Source organism: Ovis canadensis, chromosome 4, assembly GCF_042477335.2.
Source record: "Ovis canadensis isolate MfBH-ARS-UI-01 breed Bighorn chromosome 4, ARS-UI_OviCan_v2, whole genome shotgun sequence".
NCBI classification, from domain to species: domain Eukaryota; kingdom Metazoa; phylum Chordata; class Mammalia; order Artiodactyla; family Bovidae; genus Ovis; species Ovis canadensis.
In genome coordinates, this window is record NC_091248.1 from 24651291 (window position 1) to 24657290 (window position 6000).

General features: G+C 38.6%; 1 long non-coding RNA gene across 1 annotated transcript in view; it reads left to right on the forward strand.

Moving 5' to 3' along the window:
• LOC138439121 (uncharacterized) overlaps window positions 1-5451 on the forward strand; it is a 50725-nt gene extending 45274 nt beyond the window's left edge. Inside the window, exon 2 of the long non-coding RNA XR_011256578.1 lies at window positions 4310-5451. This is a non-coding gene — a long non-coding RNA (uncharacterized lncRNA). The remainder of the gene's footprint in view (window positions 1-4309) is intronic.
• Window positions 5452-6000: the final 549 nt, after the last annotated feature.

Consider the following 6000-nt stretch of genomic DNA (forward strand, 5'->3'; position numbering starts at 1 on the left):
TGTTGTAAAGCTGGTTTGGTGGTACTGAATTCTCTTAACTTTTGCTTGTCTGAAAAGCTTTCTATTTCTCCATCAATTTTGAATGAGATCCTTGCTGGGTACAGTAATCTTGGTTGTAGATTTTCCCCTTTCAGTACTTTGAATATATCCTGCCATTCCCTTCTGGCCTGCAGAGTTTCTGCTGAAAGATCAGCTCTTAAGCATTTTGGATTTCCCTTGTATGTTACTTGTTGCTTTTCCCTTGCTGCTTTTAATATTCTTTCTTTGTGTTTAGTCTTTGTTAGTTTGATTAGTATGTGTCTTGGCATATTTCTCCTTGGGTTTATCCTGATGGGACTCTTTGTGCCTCTTGGATTTGATTGACTTATTTCTTTTACCATGCTGGGGAAATTTTCAACTATAATCTCTTCTAAAACTTTTCTCATACTCTTTCTTTTCCTCTTCTTCTTCCGGGACCCCTATAATTCAAATGTTGGTGGTGTTTGATATTGTTCCAGAGGTTTCTGAGACTATCCTCAGTTCTTTTCATTCTTTTTACTTTACTTTATTCTTTTTACTTTATTCTTCTTATTTCCACCATTTTATCTTCTAGCTCACTGATTTATCTTCCAGCTCACTGCTTCAGATATCCTGCTACTGATTCCTTCCAGAGTATTTTTAATTTCAGTAATTGTGTTGTTTGTCTCTGTATGTTTATTCTTTAATTCTTCTATGTCTTTGTTAATTGATTCTTGCATTTTCTCCATTTTGTTTTCAAGGTTTTCAATCATCTTTACTATCATTATTCTGAATTGTTTTTCAGGTACTTTGCCTATTTCCTCTTCATTTATTTGGACTTCTGTGTTTCTAATTTGTTCCTTCATTTGTGTAGTATTTCTATGCCTTTTTATTATTATTTTTTTAAACTTATCGTGTTTGAGGTCTCCTTTTCCCAGGCTTCAGGGTTGAATTCTTTTTTCCTTTTGGTTTCTGCCTTCCTTAGGTTGGTGCAGTGGTTTGTGTAAGCTTTGTATAGGGGGGCATTTGTGCTGAGTTTTTTTGTTTGTTTGTTTTCCCTCTGAGGGGCAAGGCTGAGTGAGGTGGTAATCCTGTCTGCTGATGATTTGGTTTCTATTTTTGTTTTGTTTGTTGTTTAGATGAGGTGTCCTGCACAGACTGCTACTGGTTGTTGGGTGATGCCAGGTCTTGTATTCAAGTGGCTTCCTTTGTGTGAGTTCTCACTATTTGATACTCCCTAGGGTTAGTTCTCTGGTAGTCTAGGGTCTTGGAGTCAGTGCTCCCACTCCAAAGGCTCAGAGCTTGATCTATGATTGTGGAAGCTTTCAGTCTGTGGTGTCCCAAATCTTTAATCTGGCAGGCTGGAGACCAGGGGATAGTTGCTGTCTGAGTCCAAAGGCAGTGTTTTGGCAGAATTCCTTCTTGGTGAGGGAGGTCAGTCTTTGTTCTCTTAGGGCCTTCAGCTGACTGGATGAGGCTGACCTACTTCTAGAAGCAGTTCCTTCCCTAAGGCTCTAAAGAGTGACTTACACATTGGTCATCAAAACAGCCACAATAGGTATTTTAGACCATGCAGAAGGAAATACTGACCCTTTTCTCCCTTTGTGCTTACTGTAGTTTCAGTTGCTCATGAGGTGCTGCACGCAGAGGCCTTGCCCTGAGAACTTTGGGCTGGAGCTCCTAGTGTGAAAAAGACGCCCACTACACCTCAATTCAAGATGGCGGCCCACATTGTGTTTTTTCCAAACGAACTTTCTTATTTCTTTCAAAATGGATAGGGCAAGAGTTTTCCAAATGTTGAAGTTCTGCTTTGTTTTTGACGAACAATTCCATCAGACACCTATGTCCGTGAAATTTTCCAGGCAAGAATACTGTAGTGGGTTATAATTTTCTCCTCCACGGGATCTTCCCAATCCAGGGATCAAGCCTGCATCTCTTGTGTCTCCTGCATTGGCAGACAGGTTCTTTACCACTGTGCCATCTGGAAGCCCATAGATTCAATTATCAATAAAGTGCCAAAGAACATACAATGGAGAAAGGATAGCCTCTTCAATAAGTGGCGTTGGAAAATGGGATAGCCATGTGCCAAAGAATGAAACTCAACCACTATCTTCTACCATTCACAAAAATTAACTCAAAATGAATTAACGACTTGAACGTAAGACCTGATTTTTTTGGATATGACACCAAAAGCAAAGGCAACAAAAGCAAAAATAAGCAAACTAAAAAGCTTCTTCACAGGAAAGGCAATCATCAAATAAAAAAACAACCTACTAAGTGTAAAAAGATATTTGTAAATCACATACCTGATAATGGGTTAATATCCAAAATATATGGGTTTCCCAGGTTGTGCTAGTGGTAAAGAACCCACCTGCCGATTTAGGGGATGTAAGAGACACAGGTTTATTCCTGGGTCTGGAAGATCTTCTGGAGGAGGGTATGTCAACCCACTCTAGTATTCTTGCCTGGAGAATCCCATGGACAGAGGAGCCTGGCAGACTATGGTCCATGGGGTCGCAAAGAATTGAATGTGACTGAAGTGATTTAGCATGCATACATCCAAAATATATAAAGAACTGATATGCTTCAATAGTGAAAAACCAAAAAATCTGACTTAAAAATGAGCAGAGGATCTAAAGAGACATTTTTCCAAAGAAGACATACAGATGGTCAACAGGCATATGAAAGATGCGCAACATCACTGATCATCAGGGAAATGCAAATCAAAACCACAATGAGATACCACCTCACACCTGTTAGAATGGCTGTCATCAAAATGACAAGAATTAAGTGTTGGGGAGGATGTGGAGAAAAGGGAACCCTTATGCACTGTTGGTGGGAATGTAAATTGGGGCAGCCACTATTAAAAACAGTATTGATGTTTTCCCCCAAATTACAAATAAAACTGCCTTATGACCCAGCAATGCCACTTTTGGGTATTTGTTTGAATAAAATGAAAACTCTAATGCAAAAAGATATATGCACCCTCATGTTCACTGCAGCACTGTTATTTTTTAAAAATCATTTTCCTAATATAGTCTCAATTTATTTCTATTACCACTTGTCATAAAAAATGAGATTCTTCCACTCAAAAATTTACAGCATGCTCTCTTGTTTGACAAATAAAGTAAAAAACCTCTTTGCTTTTTAAAAGAGATACTAACATGCACAGTTTAGTGTGATCAGAAAGTTGTCAGGAGGTATCCTCTCAAGAAGCCGATATATATCTCATTAATTTGTAGGGATCCCTTTCACTACCTTCTTCTCCTTTATTTTTTTAGTGTTTATTTTCATCAAAGATATATATGCATCTAAAGAGAAAATGGTTATTGTATTATTTACAATAGCCAAGACATGGAAACAACCTCAGTTTCCACAGATGGATGAATGTATAAAGAAAAACATGGTATCGCTGTTCAGTCACTAAATCGTTTCTGACTCTTTGTGACCCCATGGACTGCAGCATGCCAGGCTTCCCTGTCCTTTACCATCTCCTAGAGTTTGCTCAAACTTATGTCCATTGAGCTGGCAATGCCATCCAAGAATCTCATCCTCTGTCATCCCCCTCTCCTCCTGCCCTCAATCTTTCCCAGCTTCAGGGTCTTTTCCAGTGAGTCTGCACTTCACATCAGGTGGCCAAAGTATTGGAGCTTCAGCTTCAGCATCAGTTCTTCCAATATTCAGGAGTAATTTCCTTTAGGATTGACTGGTTTGATCTCCTTGCAGTCCAAGGGACTCTCAAGAGTCTTCTCCAGCACCACAGTTCAGAAGCATCAGTTCTTCAGTGCTCAGCCTTCTTTATAGTCCAGCTCTCACATCCATACATGACTACTGGAAAAACCATAGCTTTGATTATATGGACCTTTATTGGCAAAGTGATGTCTCTGCTTTCTAATATGTTGTCTAGGTTTGTCATAGTCTTTCTTCCAAGAAGCAAGTGTCTTTTAATTTCATGGCTGCAGTCACTGTCCACAGTGATTTTGGAGCCCGAGAAAATAAATGTCTATCACTAAAACATACATACATATATATAAAATAGAATATTATTCATCCATAAATAAGAACTAAATCTTGTCATTTGTGACAATATGGATGGGCTTTGAGGGCATTATACTAAGTAAAATAAAATACTGTATGATCTCACTTTTATGTGTAGTCTTAAACAAAAATACTGGAGCTCATGGATACAGAGAACAGACTGTGGTTGCCTGAGGTAAGGGGGCCGAAACAGGTGAATGGGTTAAAAAGGTTCATATTTCTGTGAAATTGGATATAAATATATTGTCACCCTGCTTATTTAACTTATATGCAGAGTACATCATGAGAAACGCTGGACTGGAAGAAACACAAGCTGGAATCAAGATTGCCAGGAGAAATATCAATAACCTCAGATATGCAGATGCACCACCCTTATGGCAGAAAGTGAAGAAGAACTAAAAAGCCTCTTGATGAAAGTGAAAGAGGAGAGTGAAAAAGTTGGCTTAAAGCTCAACATTCAGAAAACGAAGATCATGGCATCCGGTCCCATTACTTCGTGGCAAATAGATGGGGAAGCAGTGGAAACAGTGGCTGACTTTATATTTTTGGGCTCCAAAATCACTGCAGATGGTGATTGCAGCCATGAAATTAAAAGACACTTACTCCTCGGAAGGAAAGTTATGACCAACCTAGATAGCATATTCAAAAGCAGAGACATTACTTTGCCAACAAAGGTCTGTCTAGTCAAGGCTATGGTTTTTCCTGTGGTCATGTATGGATGTGAGAGTTGGACTGTGAAGAAGGCTGAGCGCTGAAGAATTGATGCTTTTGAACTGTGGTGCTGGAGAAGACTCCTGAGAGTCCCTTGGACTGCAAGGAGGTCCAACCAGTCCATTCTAAAGGAGATCAGTCCTGGGTGTTCATTGGAAGGAATGATGCTAAAGCTGAAACTCCAGTACTTTGGCCACCTCATGCAAAGAGCTGACTCATTGGAAAAGACTCTGATGCTGGGAGGGATTGTGGGCAGGAGAAGAAGGGAACGACAGAGGATGAGATGGCTGGATGGCATCACCGACTTAATGGACATGAGTTTGGGTGAACTCCGGGAGTTGGTGACAGATAGGGAGGCCTGGTGTGCTGCAATTCATGGGGTCACAAAGAGTTGGACATGACTGAGCGACTAAACTGAACTGATAGTCCAGTGATAACAGTTATATACATCATAGTTAATAATCTTGTATTACATATTTGTATTGTACTATAAAGTTTTTTTTAATTTGTATTGCAAATATATATTGCATATTTGAAAGTAGCTAGGAGAGAGGATCTTGAAAGTTCTCATGAGAAAAAGAATTGTAACTCTGTAGGCTGATGGATGTTATTGGACTTATTATGGTGATCATTTTGCAACATATAAAAGTATTGAAATGAATATAATGTTATGTTAGTTGTAACAATAAAAAATAATGAAATAAATACAGGAGGCAGAGTGAAAATGTCTAACTTCCAGAAGGGTAACAGAGGGAGAATGGGGCAGAAGCAAGAAGCAAACAGGGAAAAAATGATGGCTGACAAAGTTCAGAATCAGTGAAATTTATTCAAGAGGTTCTCAGAATGATTGCAGGATAAATGCTCAGAAACTATACCTAGGTCCTTCTTCGTAAAACTGCTGAAAATAAAAGGCAATTATAAACAAACTTAGCAGTCAAAGATGAGGTAAAGTATGTACTACCTTTAAAGGAAGAAAAAATACAGTGACAGCTGTATTCTCAATGGAAACACTGAAGTACAGAAAAAATATGGAATGATGGCTTCAAAGCATTGAGGTAAAATGCCAATCTTAAAATGCTATGTACAGTGAAAATACACTAAAAACAGAGGTGAAATCATTTTCAGATAAAAATTAAGAGAACTTGCCACCAGTTGCCTTATAAGAAGGAAAAAAAAGAGGAAAAATAATAACGGATAGAAGCATAGATGCAAAAAGCAAAAGAAAGAGCAATGGGAAGAGTAAATATTAATATA